At 44.3% G+C, this 13,258-nt stretch overlaps 2 non-coding genes across 2 annotated transcripts; one reads left to right on the top strand and one right to left on the bottom strand.

The window, feature by feature from the left end:
* The first annotated feature begins 806 nt into the window (after window positions 1–806).
* trnas-uga (transfer RNA serine (anticodon UGA)) lies at window positions 807–888 on the top strand. Its single transcript has one exon. It is a non-coding gene; the product is annotated as a tRNA-Ser (tRNA).
* A 3,429-nt stretch (window positions 889–4,317) lies between these two features.
* Window positions 4,318–4,389, bottom strand: trnae-cuc (transfer RNA glutamic acid (anticodon CUC)). The gene has a single exon. It is a non-coding gene; the product is annotated as a tRNA-Glu (tRNA).
* Window positions 4,390–13,258: the final 8,869 nt, after the last annotated feature.

The raw sequence follows: 13,258 nt of genomic DNA, 5'->3' as shown, positions 1-13,258 counted from the left end.
ATAAGACATTGGTCGGAGGACACTAGGAGGGTCCAGAGGAGGTTCACGAGGATGACACCGGGAACACAGGGGTTATCGTGTTCAAACGAGGAGAGTTTGATAGCTCTTTCCCTGTGCTCACTGCAGGGGCATCTCATTGAAATCTATGGAATATTGAAATGTCTACTTAGAGTAGAAGTACGGAGGGCATTTTCTTATAGTGGGGCAGTCTAGGATTAGAGAGCGGAGCCTCAGAATAGAACGATGATAGTTTAGAACAGGGATATCTTTATCCAAAGGTGGTGCATCTGAGGGATTAGTTGTCACAGACAGCTATGGAACCCAAGTCATTTGGTGTATTTGAAGCAGAAGTTGATAATTTCTTGATTATTAAGGACGTCAATGTCCATGCCCGGTAGACTGGTGTTGAGGGGGATCATATATCAGCTCTGCTACAATGGCGGAACAGACTCGGTGGGACGAATGACCTGTTCCTGTTTCTTTGTCTTAAGGACCTATGATTTTATAGTATTATTCTACCTGTGTTACACGGTATAGCTGCCAGAAAACAAGGAAAGGACATATATCCGTCGTTTTAACCCTGATTCTAATCCTGACCTTTATCGCCAGCAGTGGAAATCTCCTTCATTGACGATACTGACGCCAATGTTATCCCTCTACACTCACGTTCTGACCTACCTATCCTGAAACAAATTCCCACATTGTCCAATCATACTATTTGTATTGGAATGATGATTTATCATTTCCATCACTGACAATAAATCACTTCTCTTGTAGTGCTACGGTGGGTGATTAACATAGATGGAGCTGCGATGGCCGAGTGGTTAAGGCGTTGGACTTGAAATCCAATGGGGATTCCCCACGCAGGTTCGAGCCCTGCTCGCAGCGGTCACACTACAGGCACGAGGGACCAGAACTCCACCTGCCTGTCAATAACTCCCTGGCTGCTGTCTGAAAGCTACATTCTCTGCCAAATCCAGGCGCCAGATTTTAACACTCTTCAATACTCTTGCATTTCTACTCAGTGTCCAGAGTTCAATTCTACTCCGACTCTGATCAATCTCCGTGAGGCAGCTTAAACAACCCTTTCTCGTGGAGTCTACTTAGCGACGATATTGTTACTTTGCAACCGAATATATAACAATAGATTTCGAGTAGAAATAGAGCGATTCATATCAGTGGGTTCTACAGCTGTATGGACATAAAACGCCTCCCGTCGTTCACCAACGTACTTCCTTCAGCAACACTGTGGACGATTTATTGCACTGAGCAGAAATCCTGCATCCAAATCCGCTGTAACTTTGGAATTATAAGAGTTAATGGCACCAATTTAATGCTAATTGTCTTTATTTATGATTGAAGTAACTGGGAGAAGTAGCATCAATAAGTATAACGTAGCGCCCTCTCTTGCTCTCTCTGTTGGACGCTCAGGTGTAAACGCATGAACTATTTCCCTCCTCCGTCTGAACAGTGACAATACTTAAGAGCCCTCCAGCTTCCGACTTTAAATGAAGGGACCGAAAGAGCCATTTTGTTTTCTCGCTAGAGTGAAATACTCTGATGGTCAAGAAAACAGTATGAGGAAAACGATGGCCCAAAGTGAACACGAAATTGGTAAATTGCAGTGTAACTCTCTCTCTTCCACTGCCTTTCAAACTCCCCCGTTTATCTGTCTTGCCCTGTCCACGATGTGACTCTCTCCCCTGCTTCACTTCCATGTCTCGCTCTTTCTCTATCCGCCTCTGTAACATACACAAACTCACACACACGCACGCACACACACACACACACACACGCACATTCTCTCTCTCTCTCTCACTCTCCCTCAGGGGACCTAAGAATGGGGTAAGAGTTGCGAATGAACTGAAGGGTGCAAGTGAGGATGTGTGGTATGACAGAGCGGTCGCTGTTGTTCGTTAATCATTAGTTATGTTGGCAATGTTGATGCAAAATCTTGTCGTGATCAGGAAGTTTCTGCATGCGACAAAATTAGGCAGTGCTGTTGATACTGGGGGAGATAACTGTTGAGTACAAGCGTACCTGGTTCAATTATAGAAGTGGCGGATGTGTGGTAAGTAGACTCCAATACAGGTAAGTATAACGTCGTGCACTTTGGAAATAAAACTTGCAAAGCAATTGCGCTCTAAATGACAGGGCATTACGGAGTACAGTTAACACGAGGGACCCAGAGGCACAAGCTCACTGCTCGCTGATTTGGGAAGTCTAGTGAAAACCCTTTTCTCATTCTGGCCTGCCTCATTCAGAGCAACAGGAAGGAACGAAAAGTAAGACCTTATGATAGGTCGTTGTTGAGGTTGTGAGTAGAGTGTCATGTACAGTTCTGGACGCTCTATTATAGAAAATATAATCGCCGTTAAACTGGAAACAGTGCAGTAAGTTATATAATGACGTTTTCAGGACAAGAAGAACTGTGTTATATAATGAGTTTGTCCAAGCTTGTCATTTTCTCATTCCAAGACGAGGAGAATGAGAGTTAAACCAGAGATAAAATGAATGTTAACAGTCTTATTTGAAATTGGAATATTCGGAAGGAACATGGGCAGCAACGTTTTCACGAAGAGTTCAGTGAATATGTGGAATGAGCTGCCAGAGGAAGTAGATCAGGCAGGTCGAATAGTTTCACGAAAGGGCGGGCCTTGGAGGAATATGGCCTGCACGCTGGAAACTGTCACTTACTCTGGTGGGAAGGTGGTCGGAATGGTTCTTTGAGTCGAAGAGCCTGTATCAATTCATAAATTCTTCACGACTCGTATCAGTGGGTTATGTCAGATATCACTGGACAGACATGATATGGAAGGCAATGGCAAAGACGAATGCTTGGTTACTAAGCCGACTACCGCTGTGATCAGGCGATGGAGATACAGTCACATTGCTGAGCAATCATATTATCTCTCACTCACTTTTCACTTCTTACGGGCAATGCAGAACAATGTCATCCCGTGATGCATTCACCGCCGGGACGAATGTGTAAACAAGAAGACTTTGATCAGCCACCAATAGTCAGAATCAGAGTAGGCACTGGTATGTTGACTGTCCTCTTTCTAATTAAACGTGTCCTGCTGGTGCACATGTAGACAGATGGCGAATAGATTAGATGAAGTAGCTTACACGAGGGCTAAATGGGCACAGAGTATTGTTATGAAACGTTTGATCTCACCGGTAAAGCAGATGAAATTAATGAAACATTCCAACAGCTGCAGTATAGGCACCTGGAACCTGGAATAATCGAAACACTCCAATACAGATTCTTCACAGCGAAACGAGCAGGAGGTCTTTTTCGGAGGTAGAGAGGCTACAGAAGAACTTAGGTTCGGAGAATGGACAAAGAAGTAGCAGATGGGATGCAGTGCAGGGAGATATATGGTCATACACTTTCATATAAGACATGAAAGAGCACACTTTCGCAAAGGAGGGAAAATGCATGCAATAAAACTGAGGCGCTAAGAGACTTGGGAGTCCTTGTACAGGCCTCTCATTGCGACGTACACAACTGCCCATAATGTCCCAAAGGTTAATTTGTAGGTTGAATCTGTGGTGATGAAGGCACATGCGATGTTTGCTTTCATTTCAAGAGGACTAGAATATAAAGCAAGGATGTGATTCAGAGACTTTACAAAGAACTGGTGAGGCTTCGCTTGGAGTATTGTAAGCAGTTTTCGTTCCCTTACCTGAGAAAGTATTGCTGAAGCTGGGGAAGGTTCAAAGGAGATTCAGAGAAATGATGCTAGGATGGATTGGCTAGTGATATGAAGAGCGTTTGCTGGCGCCGGGCCTGCATTCGCTGGAATTCAGTAGGTTGCGCAGTGACCTCATTGAAACCTATCGAATGGTGAAAGGCCTTGATAGAGCGGATGCTGAGAGGATGTTTCCTATGGTGGGAGAAAATAAGACCAAAGGGCGCAGCCTCGAGATAGAGGAGCATCCTTTTAGAACAGAGATGAGGAGTGAGTTCTTTAGCCATAGAGCGGTGAATCTGTCGAATTCATTGCCACAGGCCCCCGTGGAGTCCAAGTCTTTTTTTGTATAATTATCAGAGATCGATAGATTTCCGCGTTTGATTGATTAGGGCATGAAATGATACAAAAGCAGGAGAATGGGGCTGAGATGAAATGTCGAAGCAAACCCGATGTGACAAACGCCCTAATTCTACTCCTATATTTTTTTTTTGTGGTTTTATGGTGCTGAGTCAGCCCAGTGCAGATTAAGCATAGACAGGAATGGGGTTGTAGTGGAAGCAAACTAATCCACACCATAATTTAAAATTAGCACATTAAATTACAGCAGACAATATTTTAATTCCCTGACCGGGAATCGAACCCGGGCCGCGGCGGTGAGAGCGCCGAATCCTAACCACTAGACCATCAGGGAAGCTGATAAAACGCAGCACACAGCAATGGACAACTATCAAATGAGCAAAATACTTTATACTTTATTGTCGTCAAACAATTGATACTAGAGCGTAGAATCATCACAGCGATATTTGATTCTGCACTTCCCGCTCCCTGGATTACAAATCGATAGTAAATATTAAAAAAAAATAAATTATATATCATAAATAGAAAAATTGAAAAATGGAAAGTAAGGTAGTGCAAAAAATCCGAGAGGCAGGTCTGGATATTTGGAGGGTACGGCCCAGATGCGGGTCAATATAAAAGAAAACCTATAGATAAAGAATAATAATGAGTAAATGTGATCAACATTGCCACGAATCCACCGCTCAGCATTTTGCAGATCCTTTGTTCACCCAGTGCTTCTGGTTAAGAAACACTCTAGATTCTGAATGACTCTGTGGTAAACGCTCGTTCTCCGTGTCTTTATAAAGATTGTGACATTCAGTTTCTCTTATGAGCCCTGGGTCATTTTCTTTATTTTTGTCTATCGCCTCGAAGCAATTCAGTAGTTGGCCCTACGATCCCGTGACCACATCATTGTTGCCGACATATCTGGCGCTTCCGTCCTAAAGGCTGATTTATACTCTACGTCAAATCGACGCCGTAACCTACGCAAATGGCCAACGCGCTTTGTAAACATCCCTCCGCCTGGATGGAGGTAGGAGAAAGAGAAACAGACGTTCAGAATGCCCGAAATATGGTCTGGCGATGGAATGGTAGGCTTTCCTGGAATGGCGGCGACTCGTGGGCTGGGCGAGGAGCTGCAGCGCAGGACGAGGAAATCCGGCACAGGACGAGAAGCTCCAGCCCAGGACCTGGCTCTTGGAGTAGGTTTGGCTCGGTTCTTGGACTCGGCTTGATTAGGCTCTTACGGACGAAGCCGGGACCCTCCTTGGAGCGCAGGGCCGAGACCCTTCTAGGACGGAGGGCAGGGACTTTTCCAGGGCGCAAGGCCGGGACCTTTTCTTGGACGTAGTGCCGGGATAACTGCCGAGGAAACCGCCGAGGTAACTGTGAGAGTTTCAGATGGGGAGGGGAAGGGAACAACCCAGCAGCCAATCTTTGGTTTCCAGAGGTATTTATGTGCCAGCCCAAAACGAGAATCAGGTGCCTCAATTAAGGCAGTCAATGGAACAAGGGAAAACAGGAAAACCCGGAATAAGGATCGATGAACCGGACTGTGAACGGGAATGCGGATTTCACGGACCGGACAATGACAGGTACATGGACTGTTTTACATAGCCAACGAAAAGGGAGACATATCTGGACTCATGCGGGTGTCCATGGCTACCCATTGAATCTGGAGTAAGTGGAAGCAGCCGAAGGAGAAACTGTTGAGGTGAGGACCGGCTCTGCCAGGCAGAGGATGGTGATGATAGAGGGGAACTGCTTGGTTCTTTTCCTGAGAAATGTGGAGAGTATTAAGGCCCTTTTAACAGAGAGACTGGACATCCATAGAGAAAATGAGACGGTCATAGCCAGGGAACTGAAATCTAGTGAGTCGATCAAGAGCTCGGGAAGGTTCGCGAATGCAGGTGGGAAGGGACTGAGTATGGGGCATAGGATGGACTGGAGCTATGAGAACGCAGGATCAGTGGGGCAGGATTAGGCTGAGACAATGAAACTACCTGGACAATCAGACTTGTGAATCAAGTCGGAGGTAGAGCTAGCAGTTCAGGGCAATAGAACCATGAGTTTTCTACAGTGAATGGAGGTTCTCCAGGGTTGATAACGTCAGTGATACTGTCGGAGACAGTTCTGTGATCGTCCGCAGTCGGAATTATTCAAGGTGTAGGGACGAAGATGTGTCTGAGAGTTCTCGCCTTGTCTCAGCAAGGTAGAGGTCAGTCCGCCACTCTACAACAACAGCACTTTGTCTGCGTGATCGAAGGTAAATTTCGGGATGGGAGTTGAGATTTGGGAGGGCAGTGTATTCAGAGGGGTAAGGTACAAGGAGAAGTGAGGATTGCTGATGCTGAGGCAGTTGATGTCTAGTTGGCAATTAGTGATGAAGATATCCCAGAGCAGGCAGAGAACCAGCGCGCTGAGTCCAAGAAGAGGAGGAGTGTTTGAGACAGGAGAATGTACCGTCAGTGCTGGGTGGTGAATTCTCACCGATAAGGTGTGCTCGGAGACGGAGCTCAATGGGAAGTAAACTTCACCTTCCCAGCAGCTCCTCTGAACGTCTGAGAAACTCCAACCAATTGTTTATGAAAGTGTCTGCAGAAACACCACATAATATTATATGTTGCGAAGACGAGACATTACGTTTTCACCGAGGGTGCAGTACTCCGGTTAATCCCCACGCGGAATTGAGACAACCAATTGGCTGCAGGGAGTGAACCGAATCCGCCAGTTTTTCAAAACGACCGTGGCAGGACTCGAACCTGCAATCTTCTGATGACTTCCACCATGTCAAGCACCGAAGTCAGACGTCTTATCCATTAGGCCACACTGTCGTATTCTGTGAGAAAGGCCAAAGGGAACATGCTGAATGCTGCAAGAAGTTTCCACCTGTAAAATGACTTCCTGACCGAGCTAAAAGTACTCGTAAGCAGTAATTTCATGCCAGGTGAACATTCGACCATTGTTGTCAATATCTCCCCAGACATTCCTGCTTTGGGCTGTTCAATATTCAGATTGTGTCACACAGAAAGGAATTCTCAAAGGCACATGCCACTATACTTTGCCCCGGCGTTATATTCTGGGATTGGAATCAGTGAAAATTGTCCACCACATTCAATGCAGTACATTACTGATAGAGTGATTTCGATCTCTTTTTAGGTATTTCAGCCGTTGGTCTGGTATTCCAGAACCGAGCAACCATGTGTTAGTGTCGGCTAAGCGTTAGGATGTTCGGATCTGCGTCTGCGCACAGCCGGGCGTGCCGTCAGCGCGTCATAATGTGGTAGCTATTGGGTTATTGCATTTGCCCAAAATACGGAAAATCGTCGTCCTCGAACCAGATGGCAAATCCTCATAACATCTGTTTACTGAAATCAAGCAATATGATAACAAAACTATTGAAATATTATTTAATTGAACATAAATTTATCTCATTTTACAACTCAACACATTCATAGTTTCTCCGAGTTGCAGAGCACGGATTCGGTAGTTATGTCACAGCACGTCCATAAGGTCCAAAGTGCATAAATAGTTATTTCCATGTTTCCTGTGGTTGGCATATATTTGTCTAAACTGTCCTTATCCACCTCGGTGAATTCTGGTAAGCACGGCGAGCAAAGTAATTCGGCATAGAATCTGAACACACATGGGTGGACCTAAAACAGAAGTTTTAAATGTTATGAACAAAAAAAGAAAAAAAAAATCAGAAGTTCGGAACAGAAGAGAGAGAAGAGCAGACGAGGTTGCCGAGAGGTTAGGGCGATGGACTGCTAATCCATTGTGCTCTGCACGAGTGGGCTCGAATCCCATCCTCGTCGCGACATGTTAATCCGGAGGACCACATCTTAAACTGTCACGCTGTCACTTTAAAACATCCAATCTTCCAAATTTTATCACAGGGCCGCCAAGCGGTTTGCTATGTGAGTCATGAAAAGCGATATTCATCATTAATTTATCACCAAATTTGGCCTCAATACTGTATATCAAGATAAAACAATAAACATGCAGTATAACATTTAATTGCATGTAACCTACAGAACAAGTAAACAGTAAGGTGGAGAATCTCAACAAAATAGACTGCAAAGTGAAGAATCCATATTAAGCGTCAAGGAAGCATTCAATAATCGTAGACGGGCTGGATTGAACAGTCTTTGAGACTGGTAGCATGTGCTTTCGGTCTTCTGTCCCTTTGTCTCTGTATTCCCAGTGTTTCCAGAAAAAAATCCCGGCGGGCAGTGGGAAACAACGTGTGCACAATGACCGCACTGATCTGCAATAGGAACTGCATGACGCCCTTTTATGGAAGAGTGTGATAGATCTTCCGCAGACTACAGGAGACCATGACTGCTTGGAACATCATTAAGATACATTTATGCATTATGCGTAATTGTACAGCCGGTGACGAATGAGTCGAACAAGTAAGGCGCCAGATGCCATCAAAAGCAGAGGGTTACAGTGAAGCATTGATAATACCTGGGGTCAGGCCCAGAGACGGACAGTGCGAGCGAGCAGGGATTTCATCTTCTCTTTCAGCGGCTCCCTGAACCTGGTCTGTGTCAGGGCGTAAAGAGCCGTGTTTGTGGAGCAGCTCAGAAGCTGCAGCATGACGCCCAGCTCCCGCAGGCAACCGGGCGGAAGCGTCGAAGAGTTGGAAAAGCACAGCAGGTTCCACGCAGAATACACAGTGAACGGTGCCCACGGCAGAGCGAAATTACCCGAGATGACCAGGAGTAAAGCTAGGGACTTTCTCCGGCTTTCCATCTCCGGGTCTCTGGCGCTCTGCCCGTTGCTGGAACTCCGGAGTCTCCTACGGGATCTGCTGTTGACCAAGACGTGTCTGGCGGCTAAACCATTCGTCAAAAGAACCAGCACAAAGGGAACTACCGAGGTGATAAGATAATGGAGGAGGTCGATTGGCCTCGAGATAGATAAGGACACATACAACACACTTTTTGAACATATAAATGGAGCAATTATTGCTGAATATGTCCCTGCGAGCCGAAAATTCCGGTAAATGTTCCTTAAACAGCTGATCGCAATCACTGTGCCCAGAGCAATAGCTGCAGTTTTTTTCCAGTGCAATATTTTGTTTTCGGCTTCTGGCAGCAAATGACTACAAATCGATCAAAGGTGAAAGTGACGGTAAACCAGACTGAAGAATGGATGGCGGCGTAAAGCAGGACGGCGTGGATATTACAAACCGGCATATCCATTGACCAGAAGAGGACTTCCCATGGGACGAAAATATTCGGAATCCTATTCAATACCAGGTCCAAGAAAACGACGAGCACATCCGCCAAAGTCATGGCAACCAGATAGCGAGTGACAACCCGGGAGAGCCCTCACTGTCCCTTGGACAGGATTGATATCGTCACCAGATTCACTGCGAGGACAGGAATCAAGCAGGGAATACTATCAGGATTGTTTACATATAATTTATACCATTCTTATCTGGGCAGGCATATTAGGAAATTATTTTAGCAGAGAAAATAATATATTCCTAGAAGAATTATATAGGAATATATTCCTAGAAAATCATATAAGAATACATTCCTAGAAAATTCTATAAGAATACATTCCTAGAAAATTATAAGAATGTATTGGTACAGAAAATCAATTATTACTATCAACGAGTAAGGTAAACTAGTGAAAGATGAACCGCAATATTTGGAAAAGAACATCACCCAACAAATCCGTTTGAAAACCATGGATAACGGCCGCTGATGATTTGACAATGTCATACGTTTTGGGGGGAAAGATGTGAATTCCCTATCGAACAATAAAAGTGCAGAAAATCAAATTCCACTACCTGAGCTTTCCTGACATTGACTGGGTTTAGATAAAGGGCGGTCTCCCGTCCCTGAATGTTTACCATTGTCCAATACAATCCAAGTTCTGACTTGCTGTTGGGAATGTTGCTGTTGACTTGCTGTCAGGAAATGTTTCCGTGCAGCTGAGTTCAATTCGTAGAACAGGTGACTGATTCAGAGCTGCCCTATTTAGCCAATTTTCCGACGACCCAACAATTTCTTCGAAGCAACTGACCTGAAGTTTGGAGAAAATAATCGGTACTCTGGGACATGTTAAGTTTGAGATCTGATTTTAATACGTCGCATGCTGAGGACACGAATCGCTTGTTAACTGGACAGATATTACTGAGAGTTTGCTTCCAGTTAATGGAGTGCATGATACTCTAACTTCTCAAACGGTTTGTACACATGGAGTACGTATGCACGTGCACAACCATCCAGTGCTTTCACTGCATTTTAAATACATTGATGTTGAACATTGAGTTTATTCCCTCATGGTTGTTTATCCCAGTTCTTAACTGAATGTGATTCAATTGAATGAGATTGAATGTAGAATATAGCATTGCAGTTAGATGTATGAGACGATGATAAGGGTAGGCTAGGTGGGGCGAAGTCTTTGCTTGTGCTCGTTGCATTTCCAAGGCTGAAGAAATTGCAGGGAAGATCAATGGACAAGAAATTAGTTTGTTTTCCGATGGAATGAATTGCGTTTATAATTCTACAATTCCTTCCAATTTTCAGAAAACTATTTCCATACCAAGCCCTGTATTATGCAACCAGGACTCTTTCTATGATGGGTCTCTGGAAATTGGCAAGAGTAACTGGCGAATGTTGAATTTCCTTGGTTGCCTGAGGAATTAAGGGCGCCGATGTGTCCCATTAGCCATGGTGTAGCTGGACTTGAACGGAATGGTAGTGACAGTTGAAAATATGTGAATAGATTTACCCCAGCTACCTCTAGCTCAACACCATGGTGTAGCTGGACTTGAACGGAATGGTAGTGACAGTTGAAAATATGTGAATAGATTTACCCCAGCTACCTCTAGCTCAACACCATGGCACCAGTTAGACTTTTGTCAGCCACTCTACATCACACCCGCTCACACTGAGAGTTTATTCCCTTCAAGTCGTTCATCCTACCTCTTGATTCCCTTTCACTACTCCCGCTGCTCTGTTTGTTTACTGCGCATTTTATTCCTTCTGGTTGAAAGCTGAATAATCTGGAGCGATGGCCCTGTTTTATCTCCAAACAACTGCTTCATAGCCTTTTGGTTACCATTCCAGTTCTGAGATTGTAAGGTAATATGAACAACAACTAAGTAACTGATATGTCCCAACGGGAATTCAAAGAAAATGAAATTATAATGATACTGGCGTTTTATTAATTGTATCATATCATCCCAATTAGAGGACGGAATCATATACAGACATTGTGGGGAGGAGGATGGCCGGTGATAGGGGATTAGTTCAACGGAACGATCGTTGATATTGTGTTTTTATTTGCTTTTCTTGAACATAATTTAACATGAATTTCAGTAATAATTCCTACCTGCGATTGGCATTGCCCAATTGAATGCAGTTGGTATTTGGACCAAGGAAATGGCTGGAGCCAGAAGTATTCACAATAGGTTGACTTTATATGGAGAAGACAAGTTATGAGTTTTCTTGCTTTGCATTTCATTATAACAGGATTTTACGTCTGTCTCAGAATAACAGTTCGAAAGGAAATTAAGAAAAATATGACCTTCTCGTAGGAGGAGACAGGACAGTGAAAGGGAACGTGTGAAGATTCAGATGTGTGTTCACACTTATGTGCTGCAATGAACATGAAGCTGCAATTGGCGGATGCTGCTGGAATGACATGAGGAAGGGACGGCGTATCTCAGGGTGTCCGAGATTGTATGAATATGCAGATGGTTCTGACAGGCGCCGTGCGGCGGAATGTTCTTCTCGATAATATGGCTGATACGGACAAGGATTTGCAAGCCCAGAGCGGTGGCTGGTAGGCAGAGGCCCGGGCGTATATATGACAATCAGACCGGCTGTCCAAGGGAATATTGTGGGTTAGAATTCAGATTGAACTTGTGTGGAAACACAAGATGTTGAAGCAACATTTTACGGCAGCAAATATTTCCATGAGCGGGAAAACATGAACTATCAGTCTGAATGGAGAATGAACTATTGCATTTCCAGAATTACCAGATACACTGTGAACATCAGCGGTTTGACAGTGCATTCACAAATGCTGATATGAAAGCGCTAACGAATTAATTCCTTGCGTGTGCAGCAACAGCATGGATTTTAAGACAAAGGTACACATCAAAGTCGATTAAATACAATTGAAGACACTTAATTAAGTTCTGCAGAGAGACTCACGTGGAAGAGCAATAATAGCCAGGGCGAGGTAGTAAACCACTTGTATGGTCTTTAGTGCGTTCGTGATTCGAAGATCTAAGGTCAACCACTCATAATCTGCGAAAATAAATTGAACCGCCCAGAAGACATTACTCCTAATTACTGTTATATTCCACACTGCGGTTTCCAGAGACTGATCAATGATGGAACCAGTCAATCTCGTTTTCACAGAGTCCACCATCTCTGCGAATCTGCTGATTGCGGTCGATGACTGGATGGCTGCTTTCGCTAGCAGTGGGAGAAATGGCTGAAGGGGAAGCTTATGAATAACAGAGAGAAACACTCCGGGGACGGCAACAGGCTCCGGGGATCTGGCGCTAATTATGTTCAATGAAGCGACACGCAACTTTAACTCTTTGTTTGCATGAAGCTGATCAACATGTTTAGAAGGAGTGTTCGTTTTACAAATAACAGGGAAAATATAATAGAAGTAAATAAACTTAATAGAAGTAATCATTTCCGAGCAGTTCGGTAGAGTTAGCTGATCATAATGCAGATTGGTTACATAAATGGATTTTTGCACATTGAACCCATGTAAGGAAATAGGACAAATTATCAGAAGGCATACTTATCTCCCCCACAATGTTTGCAATAAATGGGTAACATGTCATGGTGGAGCAGGAGAGAGTACCGTTACTCTGAAATGTGGGAATGTTCTGAGAAAGTATAAAAGTACCATTCCAATTCCAGGAGAGAAAATGTTCGAGTGGGAAAGTGAAGTTGCAGGTGCAAGCTGGTCCCATACCCCGAGAAAGTATTGGTGTAAGGGTTGTTAGCATTAAGAAAGGAGTCTACCTTCTATGCTGACTTCCGTTTCGGTCCTTAAACGTTGACATTCCCCTCTGCCATCCGATTTCCAAAAGGACATTGAACGCATGAACACGAACTCACACGTTTATTTTTTCCTTGTTTTTTGGCGTAACGCCCTGGGGAAAAGTTTCACTGCCAATGCAATGGTTTCTCTGTGGCTACAGTGTGTTTGAGTTATGACTCGAG

This window comes from Mobula birostris, chromosome 13, assembly GCF_030028105.1.
Source record: "Mobula birostris isolate sMobBir1 chromosome 13, sMobBir1.hap1, whole genome shotgun sequence".
Taxonomy (NCBI): Eukaryota; Metazoa; Chordata; class Chondrichthyes; order Myliobatiformes; family Myliobatidae; genus Mobula; species Mobula birostris.
The sequence above is the reverse complement of the archived record's forward strand: the minus strand, read 5'-3'. Positions and strand labels throughout refer to the sequence as shown.